The sequence below is a fragment of the Pezoporus wallicus genome, unplaced genomic scaffold, assembly GCF_028554395.1.
Source record: "Pezoporus wallicus isolate ANWC-B61680 ecotype Strahan unplaced genomic scaffold, APGP_CSIRO_Pwel_v1 contig_7923, whole genome shotgun sequence".
Classification (NCBI taxonomy): Eukaryota; Metazoa; Chordata; class Aves; order Psittaciformes; family Psittacidae; genus Pezoporus; species Pezoporus wallicus.
Window position 1 is genome coordinate 1 of NW_026642186.1, and position 17129 is coordinate 17129.

At 40.7% G+C, this 17129-nt stretch overlaps 1 pseudogene; it reads left to right on the top strand.

Moving 5' to 3' along the window:
• Positions 1 to 718: 718 nt before the first annotated feature.
• Positions 719 to 17129, top strand: part of LOC130609316 (glucose-6-phosphate isomerase-like) — a 47546-nt pseudogene continuing 31135 nt past the window's right edge.

Genomic DNA, 17129 nt, shown 5'->3' on the forward strand with positions numbered 1-17129 from the left:
CTTTATCTTTGACCTAAGTTAAGCTAAAAGTACTTTAACCCTAGGTTTTCTAGGCACTAGCTTTTCTCATATCAAGCCCCCCCCCCTTTTATTTTACCTATACAAGTTATTTTGCTATGTGACTCCATTTTGCTCAAGAGTTCTGGCCATTTTCAACTTGTTGTCTGATCTTGTGTCTTTAGCGAGCTTTGTTTCTGTTATTGCGAACTCATACAGTTATATCCACATAGCAACACCTATTTGCAAAAGCCAATACATTTATGTGTTTATCACAAGGAGTATCCGAAGCTAGCAGATGTTCGGGAGACACTGTCTCTAAACTAACTGATAAGTAGAAGGACGGGGTGAAATAATTCACTCATATTAGTAAGGCCACTAAATTCTGTTACCTCACCATAGACTTACAACACAAACATTGTTCTCTATTTTAAACCTGAGTTAGGCTAAAAGTATTTTAACCCTATGTTTTCCAGGCACTTGCTTTCCTTATATCAGCCCCGAGACCTAGCGACCTGTCCACGACGGCCGGAAGCCACATAGCAAACGCGCACACTCACAAAACCGCGCAGATGAACTGAGGACATCCCACGGCTTGGCCTGGCGGGGTAGCCGTAAAGGGGCGGGGCCGACGGCAGGAAGCCGAGCTCGCCGCTATAAAGGCGGAGGCTTGGGGTTGTGTGTTAACTGTTGTTTGGTGTAGTTCTATTTGGTTCCTAGTATGTTTTTTTTAGGTGACCCCACTTTCAAGAAGCTAGTGCAATGGCACAAGGCAAATTCTTCCAAGCTTGTCCTGCGGCAGCTGTTCGAAGCTGACAAGAATCGCTTCCAGAAGTTCAAGTGAGGCTAGGTAGACCGTGCCAGTCATTCTCTGCGGCTCAGTGGGGCAGTAGCCGTCCTAATTCCCTTGCACCGCGCCCCGCCCACCCCTCAGGCTGCCGGCACACTGATTACTTCAGTGTACGAGGTCTGTTGCTGCGTAGCGCTGTCTCAGATAGACGCTGCTGGGGAGCCGGGACATTCCCCGGGGGCGGAATGCGCCCTCTCGATTCAGTTCTTCAGGGGCTGAGTGGAGCTCCACTTCGCTCTCTCTTGCCCATGCGGTCCTGGGATGGGAGAAGGGAGGAATCGCCGCATGCACACGCAGCCGCTCTGCTAGCTGCTGCTCCCGCCAGCGTACGGAGGGGCCGCGTGATGGTGACTGAAGCCGGGCTGGCTGCAGGCTCATTACAGGCTGGGCACATGCGCCCGGGGCCTGCAGCGCCCTGCCAGGAGCGCTATGTGGGCAGCCGAATGGTTGCGGACGGGGATGCGATCCCTGGCATCCCTCGAGGAGGGCGGCAGAGCCCACTTGTCCTTGACTTATCCTTGCAGTAGGGTACGTGCTGGGAAGCACAGCGGTGGGCTACAACTCACATAGTGGCATTGTGGATCCTCCGTTTCTTAGTCTCTTGCACCCGTGTGCGTAGCCATGATGAGATCCGCGATAAAATCATGCGGAGCCATCCGTCCATGTGTCTCTACCTGTCAGGAGTGCGACGGTATTTGCCACTGCCCTGAGATGGGGAAATAGGAAATGTTTAGTAGGCTTAGTCCTCCTTTGCTTCATGCTATCCACGTTGCCATAAATGCATTGCAACACTCCTTAGCCAGAGGAGGGAGTAAGAAGTGAAAGCGGTTCCATCATGTGCACCAGACTGTGCTCAGTTGTGTGTGGCTTCGCTGTTTGAGTATACTAGCAATCTTGAAAGTAATAGTATGCATATGTGTCCCTGACTTAGTTTTAAAGTGAGCCTGAGTAATACAGATACAGTGAGTTTATGTTCTCAAGCTTTCAGATAAGACTTGTGGTGTTACCATAAAAGTTGCTTGGAGAAGCTCTCTAAGGCTCAATTTGGGGTTTCAGGAAGTAGGCATTCTTTAGTGAAGTGCTGGGCACACACACAAATCATTTCACGAAGGTGAATGTGCTTGATACTTTCTGACAGTGGCTATATATTTAGCATACTCATGCATATTAATAGTTTTCCTTGAATTAATTATAATATGCACATCCTAATTATGTATGTGCTTTCTTGCTGAGTGGGGGTCTTTGGTGGTTGTCAGTAGTCTTCCTCACTGTGTTTACTGAATGACCTCAGTGCTTGTGTATGCTTGTAAGGTCCTCGTGCTGAGTTAGCAGTTGGTGTGTCCTTGTTTCTGTTCTGTTCCAGTCTCGCTCCATGCTGAGTGCCACTCTGTCTTGAAGGCTAGCATCCTTGGTCTTACTTACTGTCTTTCTAGTTGTTATCAGTTCCATGATGTTCCTTCCCCCATCAGCCAAACATTTCTTTCTCTCTATGTCTTAGTAAGTTAGAACAGTTTGGTTTCTTCTACTGTGTTAAAGGCACACACACTATTGTGAGCTTAAGATTTAAGGTTACAGCGGTATCAAGCTTTTTGTTACTGCCCTAGATAAAGTGACTTTTCTTTTTGAGATCATTAGGTGCTTAAATTGTAGTTAAACATTGCATATGAAGTCCTGCACATTAGTAGACAAGACTTAGAATGCCACTTTTATTGATGGAAAAGGTATGCTAAATTTTTGGAGCATTGACTTTGTCTGGCTCTTCTAAGAGTATTTTCTATCCTGTTAAAGAACTTTATTGATATTATCTTATACATATCTACTAGCTTTTCTCTAATGGAGCTAGTACTGGTTGCAAGATTTCCTTCTCTACTATATTTGAAGAGACTGAATTTGGTAACATTCTTGTAACAAGCAAGCTACCTAAATCAATCAAGAGGTTTCTTACACGGTTCCTTCCTAAATGGCTTAAATATTCCTATTGGGGATAGCAATGCATTTTAATCTAACTGGCTGCTACCTTAACCATGAAATGGTGCAAAATACAATTGCAGAACTGACAGCCTGGGTTAGTTTGACAGATCTGCTTGTATAAATGTCACTGATTGCAACTTTGAGCCAGATCAGCAGGACGATGGTGATTAACATGTGTTGAAAGCCTAAGCAGTCTGGAGGGCTGGCCACAGGGTCCTCTGTAGTTTGCAGCTCTCCATGTGAAATTAATCTTTGTTAATATGTTTCAGTTCCTTCTGCTAGGTTTTGTCATAAAATAACTATCTTCCTTTAGAAGGAAAAGAGGAACTTATACCCACCTATGTAAAAGTACTTCCTGATACTGATTCTAGAGAAACTTGACTGGTATGGGTAACTTGCAAATCTGAGAAATGAGTGTCTCAGAATTTGTATCTCCTGTTTTCCTAATGAGGAGTGTAGTCAACCCTATGAGGTATACCTTTGGCTCTTTTTGCCACCCAAATATAAGGTCTGGTAGGAACAGTGGGTCTTAACAACATGAAAAATCCCACTATTTCAAAGGGGTTAGAACTGATCTGATGTAGCTATTGTAGAACTTGGCAGATAATAGATACCTGGATGATGATTAAGGTACTCGATGCAAATAGGTAGTGCAGGATATAAAGCACTCCTGCTAGCTGGCTTGTCCATTATGAAGGATTAGAAGGAGCCTCTAATCTAAATGGTAAATATATACTGCCAGGGAATCCATGTGTAATAATACATTTAGGGGTCGCATACTGTTTCTTTACTTTGTGTTTAGCTGAGAGAGAAAATCATAGAGATGCTGCAGGTGATCTTTCAACTAAGGGCTGCATCACTTAAATGTGGATTATGTGACAAAGCTCTTGTTCTACCTGTGTAGTGCCACCATTAGCTGCTGCATTGCAGAATGCAGCTGAGCTGCAGGGTTTGGAGCTTCTATTTAAACAAAGGGTAAGTCCCCTTGTGTAAAGGTTTAAGATGAGATTATGTTGAATGCTGCATGTTCCACTGTGTGAGAAGTTAGATCTGATAACCACTGCTTGTTTGTTGTTTTTTTTTTGTGTGTGTGAAATGTCTTGGTATGCCATCTTTCTGAAATTTCTTCAAATGAGCACTGATTTGAATCCAGACAGAGCTTCATGGGATACTTAGTCTTCTAGGTCTAGTGGAATTGATTTTTATTCATACAAGTAAAATAACAATGGATTGTAAAAGTAAGGTGTATGTCAGGTGAATATAAAGATAAGACTATGAGGATTCATGTTCATGGAGTAGAAGACTGGGAAAGAGTATCTTTCTATATTAAACTATAAGAATTTTAATATATCTACTTTAAACTGAAGTAGTATTACTATACTAATGGCCTCAATGTATCATTAGTGAAATGTGTTCAAATCTGAGACCTTTCTGTAAAGCAATTGTATCAGACATATAGAATCATAGAATAGTTAGGGTTGGAAAGGACCTTAAGATCATCAAGTTCCAACCCCCCTGCCATGGGCAGGGACACCTCACACAAAACCATATCACTCAAGGCCTTGTCCAACCTGGTCTTGAACACTGCCAGGGATGGAGCATTCACAACCTCCCTGGGCAGCCTATTCCAGTGCCTCACCACCCTCACAGGAAAGAATTTCCTTCTTATATCCAACCTAAACTTCCCCTGTTTAAATTTTAACCCATTACCCCTTGTCCTATCACTACAGTCCCTAGTGAAGAGTCCCTCCCCAGCATCCCTATAGGCCCCCTTCAGATACTGGAAGGCTGCTATGAGGTCTCCACACAGCCTTCTCTTCTCCAGGCTGAACAGCCCCAACTTTCTCAGCCTGTCTTCATACAGGAGGTGCTCCAGTCCCCTGACCATCCTCGTGGCCCTTCTCTGGACTTGTTCCAGCAGTTCCATGTCCTTTTTATGTTGAGCACACCAGAACTGCACACAGTACTCCGGGTGAGGTCTCACAGGAGCAGAGTAGAGGGGGGCAGGATCACCTCCTTCAACCGGCTGGTCACGCTCCTCTTGATGCAGCCCAGGATAAGGTTGGCTTTCTGGGCTGCAAGCACACACTGCTGGCCCATGTTCATTTTCTCATCAACCAGCACCCCCAAGTCCTTCTCCGCAGGGCTGCTCTGAATCTCTTCTTTGCCCAACTTGTAGCTGTGCCTGGGATTGCTCCAACCCAGGTATAGGACCTTGCACTTGGCATGATTAAACTTCATAAGGTAGCATCAGCCCACCTAACAAGCGTGTCGAGGTCCCTCTGGATGGCATTTCTTCCCTCCAGCATATCAACTGAATCCCACAGCTTGGTGTCATCGGCAAACTTGCTGAGGGTGCACTCAATCCCCCGTCCATGTCAGGGATGAAGATGTTAAACAAGACCGGTCCCAACACCAATCCCTGAGGAACACCACTCGTTACTCGTCTCCAGCTGGACATTGAGCCATTTACCACAGCTCTTTGTGTGCGGCCATCCAGCCAGTTCTTTATCCACCGAGTGGTCCATCCATCAAATTGATGTCTCTCCAATTTAGAGACAAGGATGTCATGTGGGACAGTGTCGAATGCTTTGCACAAGTCCAGGTAGATGACATCAACTGCTCTACCCCTGTCCATCAGTTCTGTAGCCCCATCATAGAAGGCCACCAAGTTGGTCAGACAGGATTTCCCCTTAGTGAAGCCATGCTGGCTGTCACCAAGCACCCTCTTGTTTTTCATGTACCTTAGCAAGCCTTCTAGGAGAATCTGCTCCAAGATTTTGCCAGGCACAGAGGTGAGACTGGTCTGTAATTCCCCAGGTCATCCTTTTTCCCCTTCTTGAATATGGGAGTTATATTTCCCTTTTTCCAGTTGTCGACTTGCTGGATTTCTTGTTCTCGGATTTTTTTTTCTGTACTGTAGCAATAAATAGCTAATTTTGCTGGTGAGAGATGGCAGTCCTTATCTTAGCTAGCTGTATTCCAGGTACCTTTGTGCTGGATGGTCAGGGTTTCAGGATTAGTGCTTGCAGCCCAGTGAAGAGAATGGTGATTAGCAGCTATGATACTATTTTTCCTTCCTCGCCTTGTGTTCTTGCCTATAAAAGAAACATTCTTCAGAGATTGTGATTCAAGACATCTTCCTTTCCTTATTTTGTCTTTTTTTTTTTAGGACTTGAAAAAGGGTGTGTTACTGTGATTTTTATTCAAGTTAGTGAAGCCACCCAATTTATTTGGCTTTGATTATTGCTGTTATTAGAAGTTCAGCTTTGTTCTTCTTTGGCAGAATTCTGTCTGCTTTGTCATATCTGTTTGGAATAGCAATTACACCATGTTTTGTCCCTGTGAAGTCTCTGGTATTCATGGTCACTAAAATCACAGAAATGTACTTTGTTTTTGGTATTGAGAAGGAGAAAGCAGGGGAGGTAGTGGAATGTAGAAGCATGGAAAACTTAGAAGCATGGGATTTCTTGTGGCTTGTGCAAGTGGAGCAAAAGAATAAGATATAGAAGGCTGCCTGTGCTTGTATAGGAGGCCTACTGAGTTATTTCAGGAACTTAAGTTGTCCAGTTTAGAGTGAATGTTTATTTTTGCTGTCAATTAGTGAAAAGAAGAAATGGGTAGGAAACTGCTGTAAAGGACTTGTAGGTTCTCACATAAATACAAAGCTAATAAAAATACAAATGGGCTTGCTTTATTGGACTGCCATTTCCAAGTTTCATTTCAGCTGTAAACCCAAAAATACTTGTCTTTTTGAAATGTTAGGCTATAGTTTTCAGATAATTAGTAAAATAATTTGGAGACTTCCATTTGTGCATGGTGTAGTTTTGCTGACTCAGTAGGAGTTTAATTGTTCATAGTAGTTGACATGGTGTTTCTGTACATGAAGTTGTATAGATTTTTAAGTTGTGCTTGCTCAAGTTTCCATTTAAATAATGATTATGTGTTGAAAGGACCTGTAGGAAGGCAGTTTAATTTTTTAGCAGTAAGAGAATGTGGTAAGCTTTTTACCTAAGATCTATTGGGTAAAAGCTAATTATTGTTAGAGAATGCTAGTGGCTTAGTGAAAATAGAATGGGAATGTCCAGTTATGCATTAAATGTACTTTATTGTGTTTGGACTTCCACAAGCAGAAAGTGGACGCTATAATTTAGCTTGTTGAAAGCCATGGTCTTCAATTAAAGCACTACTCTAGTAAGTCATTTTATGAGACTTGTGGGGAAATCACTTTCTTGGGTCATCTTTGAGAACTTGGTATAATTAGATTTCCAAGTATTTTGTAGTCTATGGAGGAGTTAGCATTGTCTTGCTTAAAACAGTTCTCCAGGAATTTGTAATTAAACAACCTGCTTTGTTTTGACAGCTTGACTCTGAATACTGATCATGGGGATATCTTACTGGATTATTCAAAGAACCTTGTTACAGAAGAAGTGATGACAATGCTGATGGAACTGGTAACTCTCTTTAAACCGTTGAACTACTGTTTAGTGTAGTGCCTGTATTTACAATCCTTCCCTGGCTACTGGTTCAGCTGAAGGCTTAGATCAGGTAGTGCTTCCTGTTTTAAATATTTGTCTTATCAAAAATAGCCATAGCAAAGTTACTTTTCCTACTCTTCACTCAAACAAAAAAAAAACAACAAACAAACAACCCACCAAACAAAACAAACAGGAAAAAAAAATCACAAAAAACCCACCACCTTAAGCTAGTACAAGGGATCACTGATTAATCCTATACCAGTATGACAGCATGAAACTGAGTAAGATAGATTTACTGTATCTTTGTCATTCAGCACATGTTATTGTGTAACCTCTCAAGGGAATAAGCAGCCTGCATAATACTTGCTTTAAAATATGAGGATTTTTAAGGTAGAATCAGATGGGTCTTCAATACCATAATTTGTTTCACTGTCTTATGGTAAATGTTCATGCTCATTGATGCAGCTGGACCTCTGTAGTGCATGTTGACTTCCTGCTGTTTTTAAGAGGATTTTATTTTTACATTTTTCAGACAAAGTCAAGGGGTGTGGAAAGTGCCAGAGATCATATGTTCAGTGCAGTGAAGATCAACTTCACTGAGGTAAGGCTATTTCTGTCCATGGGTCTTTACCTTCAGTTACACTTATGTGTTATAGGTGTTCATGCATCTATGTAAGAAGTCTTGAAAACAACTTACTAATTGGTACTTTGAAATGCTTAATGATAGTAGTATTTGCTGCACTACTTATGAGATTTTCACAGCTCTAACCAAGACAGAAGAAAATGTGTATGACTAAAACTATTCCATCATCCCTTCCACGTGCATCTTAATTTATTTTATTTTTTTTAGACATTTTTAGTGGTATTTTTTTCCTTTCTCTTCTCTCTTGTAGAGAGGAGGATGGGTTAGATCTTTCAAAGTGCATGGAGCAGAATATTGCTTTCCAGGTATCCCTTACATGCTTTTGCCTGATGTTGGTGATCATAAACCTTAGTGAATTGCCTGTAGAGTTTTAGTGAGGATTGTGGAAGGCTTTCTGCTTTGGGCTGTCAATGCCACTTATCTTTGGCTGTGTTTAACTGTGGAGACTACTAAACAGTTTTGGGGACAATAGCCACCTATTTCAGTAGGAGGATGGAATATCCTCATGTAGATATGAAGGTTGTAATTAAGGTTAAATCTTCACCAAAACATACAGAAAACTAAATGTACTTTTTCTCTGAAATGAAAATAGATAAACTAGATAGTCTTTAGTGTGATTTGTTAGTCTATCTATCTTAAAAATTAAGGCTATTTAGTATGTTTGAGGTAAATTCACAGAAATCAGTGTTTCCTTTGATTTGGTTATTGACTGATGTAGCTGGTTGCACAAGCTGTTTGCTTAAGATAACTCAGCGGTTGGACACCGTATTATTTGTGAATGCTACATGTCTGTAAAAATGCATGGACAGAAAGCTTTACAGGAGAGATGGTTCTGTATTAATGCCTTCAATTCACATGCAATTCTAGCTTAGTGAAAAATGAAAGTGGAGAAGGTGATGTCTTAAACCTACCTAGAGGATTGCCTCCTTGGGTACTGCCTCTTGCTAGCCTCATGTAACATTGTTACAGGGCTAGCCCATCACTGTCCATATATTATGGAGTTATACTTCATTGTCTACATGAGAGCAAATGTAGCAGTAGTTGAAGTTTTCTCAGAAGGATGTAATTTGCACAGAAACCACTTAAACACGATATTAAATTATGTATTTGGCTTCTGCTAACTCCCTGCTTTGCTACTATCTTGATATGGCAATTTCATGTAGCAATTACCTGTGTGAGGAGTTCAGAAGTATCTTTTTCATTATCGGGCTGTTTCTTATTTACAGTCAGAAGTTGACTTAGAATTGGATTTGCTTTGCTTAAATTTTTTTGTCTAGAATGTCAAATCAAATTGGCTTGACTCCTGAATAAGAGCATGTGGAGAATGTAAAATTGTCATGAGACCTTAAAAACAGGATGTTGTCAAGCAGCATGACTAAATAAACTTAAAGCAATAAGACAGAAGGGAGCCTCTTAATGGCAAGAGCTGACTTGTCTACTATTCTGGTTTAGAATGTTTTTAGCTATTTCTCTCAAATATTTGATTCGACTGTATTTGATGCTGCAGGCATTGGCTGCATGGTGTGCGGTTATGTGGAAATTCTTTATAGTGCATCCAAGTGTGTCATTGCCAGGTTTTTGTCTCAGATGAGTTAACTTGTAGCTTGATAAGGCACAAAGATGCAGTGCATTACAAAGTAACTAATATCTGACCACTCATCATGGGGACAGTCTTCTTAGTCCACCTGATTTATAGAAAATATTTCCATTTAACAGTAGACATCAGGTCAACTATGACTGCTTCTCTTCACCAAGACAAAGCTTCCTTCAAGCTGGATAGTGAGCAGTATTTGTCAAATACCATTCCATGGCTGAGTTGCAGAACTGTCTTGGTTCACCCCAAGTTTAAGTGGGTATGCGTTGCTAATTAGCAACTGAAAGCTTTTTCATATTCTAAGTTGGTAACTACAGACTCAGTGACTTTTGAATTAGCATTTGGTATTTAAATCATAACTTGTCTGTCTCTCAATGCATCTCATTATAGCAGGGAACACTGGGGTAGAACAGACAAATTTTTTATTTGTTAGTATTGACTAGCTCCTTCATTCTAGATTCAAGCTGTTCAGCTCTTGAACAGGCCAGATTTCATTGCTTTGATTTGTGTGTAACTGGAGAATTAATATAATGTGGTGCATGCTAACAACTTTTTTCTCAGCACAACTACTGCCTATATATTTGATGTGTCAGTGTCCTGGGTTTAGCAGTAGCAGTCATTTCTTTTTCTCCTTAGTAGCTGGTAAAGTGCTGTGTTTTTGACTTACGGGCTGGGAACAGTGCTGATAACACCGATGTTTTTGGTTACTGCTCAAATGTTTAGTCTGGCCAAGGACTTTCTGAGTCTCATGCTCTGCCAGGGCGGAGGGGAAGCTGAGAGGAAGCAGAGACAGGACACCTGCCCCAAACTGACCAAAGAAGTATTCTGTACCACAGCACATCATGCCCAGGATGTAACAGAGTTACCTGGAAGGGCTAGTTCACTGCGGGGTTGGACTAGGTATTGGTTGGTGCTTGGTTGGGTGGGGGCAAGTTATTGGTTGGCAGGTGGTGGGGTGTTGTATTCTTTTCCCTTATTTCCTTTATCATTATTATTGGTGGTAGCAGTAGTGATTTGTGTCATACCTTAGTTACTAAACTGTTCTTAACCTGTGGGAGTTGCATTCTTTTGATTCTCCTCCCCATCCCTCCAGGGAGCAGGGGGAGGGCAAGAAAGGAGGGGGGAGTGAGCGAGCGAGCGACTGATTGTGTAATTTATGGCTGACTGGGTTTAAACCACGGCAGTTAGTATTCAGGGAACATTTAATTGAGAGCAGTGGATAGAATAATATAGCTATTGTATTCTGTTTTGTCAAATCCATAAGAATGTATTTGTCTCTTCCCATATGCAATAGACTACTTGGGATAATTGAGAAAATGCCAGAGAAAATAACTTTGGCTGCTTGTTATAATTGATTTCCAGTATTGTCATTAATGGGGAAACTTTATCCTTGTATACCTGAAGCTTGCCAAAATAATTAAGCAAGCATGCTAAAATAATCAATACATTAATAAATAATAATTATTTTTAATATATGAATCATAGAATAATTAATAATTTTAACCCTCAGTTGTTAAATGCTTTCCAAGGCATTTTGAGCTTTATTATCAGTGTAGACAAATAAGCTATTTGTTTACTTTGCATATTGTGCTTTGGTAAGCCCTCTGCAGTGACTGTGAAGCGAGAGTGTGTTTTTTAGATAGCTGGTTGTCCTGGGTTCAGTAGTAGCAGTCATTTTTCTCCTTCTTAGTAGCTGGTGCAGTGCTGTGTTTTTGATTTTTTCAGTCTGGGAACAAGGTTGATAACACCCATGTTTTTGGTTGCTGCTCAGTAATGTTTACTCTGACCAAGGACTTTGTGAGTCTCATGCTCTGCCAGGGAGGAGGGGAAGCTGGGAAGAAGCAGAGACAGGACACCTGACCCAAAATAACCAAAGAGGTATTCCATACCACAGCATGTCATGCCCAGTATATGAACTGGGGGCAGGTATCCAGAAGGGCTAGATCATTGCTTGTTTCAGGCAGGGTATTGGTTGGTGGATGATAAGCAATTGTATTGTCTTCCCTTGTTATTTCCCTTATTATTATTATTGGTGGTAGCAGTAGTAGTTTTGTGTTATACCTTAGTTACTAGACTGTTCTTATCTCAATCCGTGGGAGTTACGTTATTTTTGATTCTCTTCCCCATCCCTCTGGGAGTTGGGGGAGGAAGGTGGGGGGAAGTGAGTGAACGGCTGTGTGGTTCTGGGTTGCTGGCTGGGCTTAAACCATGATGCTAGTGATGAGTGTGTGTTATACCCATATACTCACAAACTACTGGTCTACCAATTCCAGTTAATTAAAGAATTTCAAAGACTTGAAGATCATACTATCTCCTCGGTCAGACATCTGAGGCTTCTGGGTCTAATTTGGGAGTAAATTCATAATTTTTTTCCCCTTTCTTCAGAACTGAGCTGTGCTTCATGTTACTCTGGGAAATCGTTCCAATGTGCCAATAGTTGTAGATGGGAAGGATGTTGTTCCAGAAGTAAACAAAGTGTTGGACAAAATGAAGCGCTTCTGCCAGGTATAAAGTACTGCCATGTTCTGTTGGGTTTTTTTTTTAATGTAATTATACTATACCCAGCCAAGTTCTTATGTGTATTGTGAAGCACCGATTGTGGGCTAGGTCACATGAATTGTGCTCTTGTTTGACGTTAATAATAGGTCTGGCTCAAAAATGGGATTGGAGCTGGTTTTGGTATGATTTACTCCTTTATGTATTTTTGTGGGTGTTTTGTGTGATTTTTGTTTTTTGTTTTTTATTGTTGTGCTCTCCAGATTTTGTTCTTTTCACAGTAATCTTGCACTTAGTTCAGAAGTTTTGTAAAGCATTAAGTACCATTCAAATATTGCTTTATTTCTTGCTAATTTTTCAATTACTTGCCTCTATCAAGTAGAAACTCTATTTTTTTGCAAAATTCCTTTATGAGTCTATTCTTTGCAGATTTAGTGGTGTAAAATTTTTGTTGTTTCCTAGTTAAATACAGCAGTTGAGCATTATTGTCAAATATCATTCATTATTTTGGGAGTTTTTTTGATTCTGTATATCTTTAAAATGTAGGTATATTGTCAAATCAATGGAGGAAATGCTCTGAAGAACTTAGTACTGTACCAAAGTCAAATTTGTGTCATAAAACTAATCAGTAAAAGTTCACCAAATAATAGTTTTGGTGCATTAAACATGGCTCTGAGGTGTGAAGTTGATTGTTATCCTGGTGGTAATGGCCTATATCACTGCTAACTCATATTTGTTAACCTATACAAAATGAGCCTGTACTATGTCCAGTTCCTAATGGATAAATGCCAAAACAACAATAACTGATGCCAATTAGTTTGAATTTGGTAGTTTCTTCAGGTAATGCTAGAACTGAATTGGCCACTAATTCAGTGGTGTGTTTTCCACTGTAGAGCTTTTAACTGATTAAGGTTTTTTTGATAGTGCAAACCAAGTTTTCACTGGTGCCACCCTCATTTGTTGCTAGATAGTTTCAGTTATCAGAGCCTGTGATTATCACTTCCCATGCAGCTGTATCTTCTCTGCAAAATAAGTCACATTAAGCAGTTTGCTTGGAAAGATTAATGAAGATGCTTGTTTCGGTCAACTTGCGTAAGCAGGTGGTATTTTAAAACATCTTCAGGTTACAGAAATGGTATATACTAAGAGTGCATTCTCTGTAAGATTTAACTTAAACATCTGTGGAGAAGGAGAGCAGCATCAGTGTAACCAGGTGATTTGTTGAAGAATCGATTTAGAATTGGGGAAGTTATGAAGAGTGCATGATACTAGAAAGATTAATTTGGATTGGACAAATTTAATGCATAGGGTGTTACCTGATGGGCAAAATCCAATGCAGTGTTTTGATATTATTTAATGATTGTAATTTTGTTTGTTAAAACTCTCAGTGACTGTTAAAGTTACAAGAATAGAGCAGAAACCTGCCCAGAAATACACCTTAATGCAAGCATATATGCACAAGAGAAGCCTTTTGAATGTTTGGTTTGCCAATAAATCTCTATCTCCATTGCTTTATTCATATTTTAATGTCTTCCAGTTAGCGAAGGTTTTTTCTTTCTAATTAAAGACACTTAACCCCCTCAGGTTCTGATATTTGTTACAAATAGCTCAGTGCCCAATATTTTATTCATTTTTTTAGTCTGATTTCTTTTGCCTTTGCTAACACTGTTGTGAATGCTATAGCAGTTCACACAGTTAGATACTGCAGTATTTTTAAATATGTGCATTAGACTTCTAACCCTTAATAAAGGGTTATCTTGGATATAACTGAGCTAAGAAGGTAGCTTTGCGTGTAGGCTTTAAAGTCTGGAAGCTTGAAAGGTCTCTTCAGAGACTTACTATAACAGTACCTGAAAATACAGCATTTCCAGTGTTAGAATCATTAACTTAAGTATAAAATAGTCATGGCAATATTCTTACAGCGAGTCCGTAGCAGTGAATGGAAAGGCTACCCTGGAAAGGCAATCACTGATGTGGTCAATATTGGTATTGGTGGCTCTGACTTGGTAAGCTGACTTCTATATATCTTCCACATCTTTTTGTGTGTATATATGCTTGCAATGAAGATAAAATTTTGTTGCTTCTATACAGGACCCTCTGACAGTAACTGAAGCTCTGAAACCATATTCCAAGGCAGGTCCTTGATACAGGGTTAACCAATGTACAGGGGGGTTGTACAAGGGGGTTAGAGGAATTCGCTTGCTTAAACAAAGGTATGGTCTGTACCTATCATGCCTACTAAGCAGAACAAAGGCATGAACCATTGATAAAGAGAAGCAGACACCTGGTTCTACTGACAAGGAAAAGCAGATGCCTGATTCTACTGATAAGCCGCTATTGATAAGGAAAAGCAGATGCCTGAAGGGGGAGAAGCAGATGGTTTATGGCTGGGACACTGACCAAACCCTAAAGCTGTACATGAAGACTAAAAGGTGAAAAGTTCAAGAAAAGGAAGACTCATTTATTTAATCTTGAAGACCCCTACTCACAGGAGGAAGACTCATTTACTTCATCTTGAGACCCCTGCCCCTGACCAGAGGGGCACTGTGCAGGCGCAAAGGACCCTCTAGCTCATTATAATACGTAGCAGGGATAGGACATGAATATGTATAGGCGTATTGTGCAACCTTAATAAATGTAGAGGGAAACAACACTGAGGTACACATGACTTTGAGGAATTATCCCTGTGCGTCTCAGCACTGAATAAAAAGTATACCTACTTTACAACTTTAACGAATTGTTGAGTCAATCCGCGTATCAGTTTGGCGAGCCAGCCAGGAGATCTCTGTTGGGCTGCTGGATCGGCTGAGGGGTGGACATCCTAGGCGCCCCAGGCCGCTTGCCTGGAGGAGCTCTGCTCCTCATCCGCTCATTGTGAGGACAGACAACAACCTGTGCCGGCTGCGGAGAAACGGTATGCTTGAAATTTAGGGTAGGCAAACCCACCAGGTCTCCACTGCATCTCAAACTCTGGGAACCAGGATGGACCTGCTACCATAAGAAGCAGGAGAAGGGTAAGGCGGAACCATAGTGTGAGTGTGTGGGATCCCATGTGTAAGTGTTTGTGTTTCTGTGTGGCTGAGACATAGCATAGCTGTGAAGCGAGTGTGGAGTCCTGATCTGCGGTTCCATGTTCTCTGCGAGGAGAGCGGCTTTGTTTTGTGTTGTGTCTGTCTTTAGTGTTAAAGATTATGGTGTTTAAGCGGTGGGGGAGGAGTAGACAAAAGTAAACTGTGGCTAATGGGGGGGTTAAGAAGAGTTCCCTCTCTGCGCCCTGGTGGCTGTATAAGAGAAGTATAACCTCTAATATCTGTAGTCCTACTCTTGAGACCTGGACTTTACACTCAGTACCAGAGGCTTGTAGCCTCACATATGGGTGCATAATAACTTTTGAACAGTGGAACCTGCTGTGGATATTAGGACAGTGTAAATTTTGCTGGAACCAAAACTATGATCTAACAACAGGGGAGTTGATCTGCAGAACCCAGAGATACTATTTTACTGAACCCCCTGAGAATATCATAAAACTTGTGTGTAGGTGCTCTCATATTTTGAAGTGCATTTGCAGAGCACTGGGAAAGAGAAGCTATAGAGATTTGCAAAAGATTGTTTCAAATGGGAGCTGGTCAAAACAAGGGAATTCTGAAGAAAAGCCCATTGGGTTACATTTTGGCACATTGGAAAGAACTGGGAGGGTCTTCTGGGGGCTCGGTAAACAAGAAAACATTGATAAAATATTGTAACCAATGTCTGTTTTTAGTTAGACTGTTGCTAACTTAAAAGTTACAATTCTCCACTCCTGTAATTTTGCATGATGTACACCCCTGTTATTTTTAATTTTTAAAATTTGATATGAAACTTCTCTGGATAAAGTTGAGTACTTGATGCGTACGTATGGAATATCAGGTCCTGTGTGCAGGTGTATCTTTTTATAAAGTCTGTGATGTTCCTATATGTGTATGAATTGTATCTGTAAAAACATTGTGAGTGTAAAAAGCTTGCATTTGAAAAGTTAATTGCCAAGCTTGTGATTGTTTATTAGATTGGGGAAAGTTTTAATTGGGATTTTGGTGTGAAGTCTCTGAAGTTAAGTAGCAGAGGACAGGTATTAGCCCCCTATTTATTATATGATCATACATTCAGGAATGATATAGAAAGAGAACAGTGTGTCAATGAAATAGCTCTTTCCCATGGTCAATACTTGAACTTCCATTTCATCTATAAAGAAACAGTGATATTAATTAAATGTGTTTGATTTGCCTTGCCAGACTTGGATTGCTCTGGAGACTGCTAAGCATTTTTCCAATTTGATATGGAATTTTCCCTTGCTTGGATTCCCCCTTCTGTCTGTCATGTGTCAGGGTTTGATAGCAGTTCTTTAAGGATGTTTGATGCCTAAGACAGAGGATCCTTTATGGCAGTGTGTACATGTATAATTTATTTATTTTAAATTTGTCAGACCAGAAAATGGGGCTACAGCTCCCATTGTCTGGTAATTCTTAGTGAATTTAATTATATAAAGCAATGAAAATGGTTGAATTGTAGGAGGAGATTAAAAAAAACACATCTTAATCTCATAATGACATGTCTCAAGCTGGGCATGGGGAGGTTTAGTCTGGGTATTAGGAAAAATTTCTTCACCAAAAGGTGATCAGGCATTGGACCAGGCGGCCCAGGGAAGTGATGGAATCAGTGTCCCTGGAAGTGTTCAAAAAACATTGAGATGAAGCCTTTAATGACATGGCTTAGTGGTGGTTTTGGCAGTCCTGGGGTAATGGTTGGACTTGATGATCTTAAAGGTCTTTTCCAACCTGGTTAATTCTACAATTCTGTGATCAGGAGAAATGGCCTAAAAATGGAACTCTGAATTATAATACATTGTTACAATTAATGTTGGTTTTGAGGTGGCCAGGAAAATGGGATGAACTAAGATATATGGATTCACTTTCAGAAACCACCTGGAGTGGCAGACATAATGTGAAATTAATATAGCTCTGCCAGATCCCTAATTTGGGCTTTGGAAAAGGACAGGGAAAAACAGAAAGCTAAGCTGGAGAGATGTTGTTCAGCCTGTGATATTGGGGTAATGAAATAAATAGG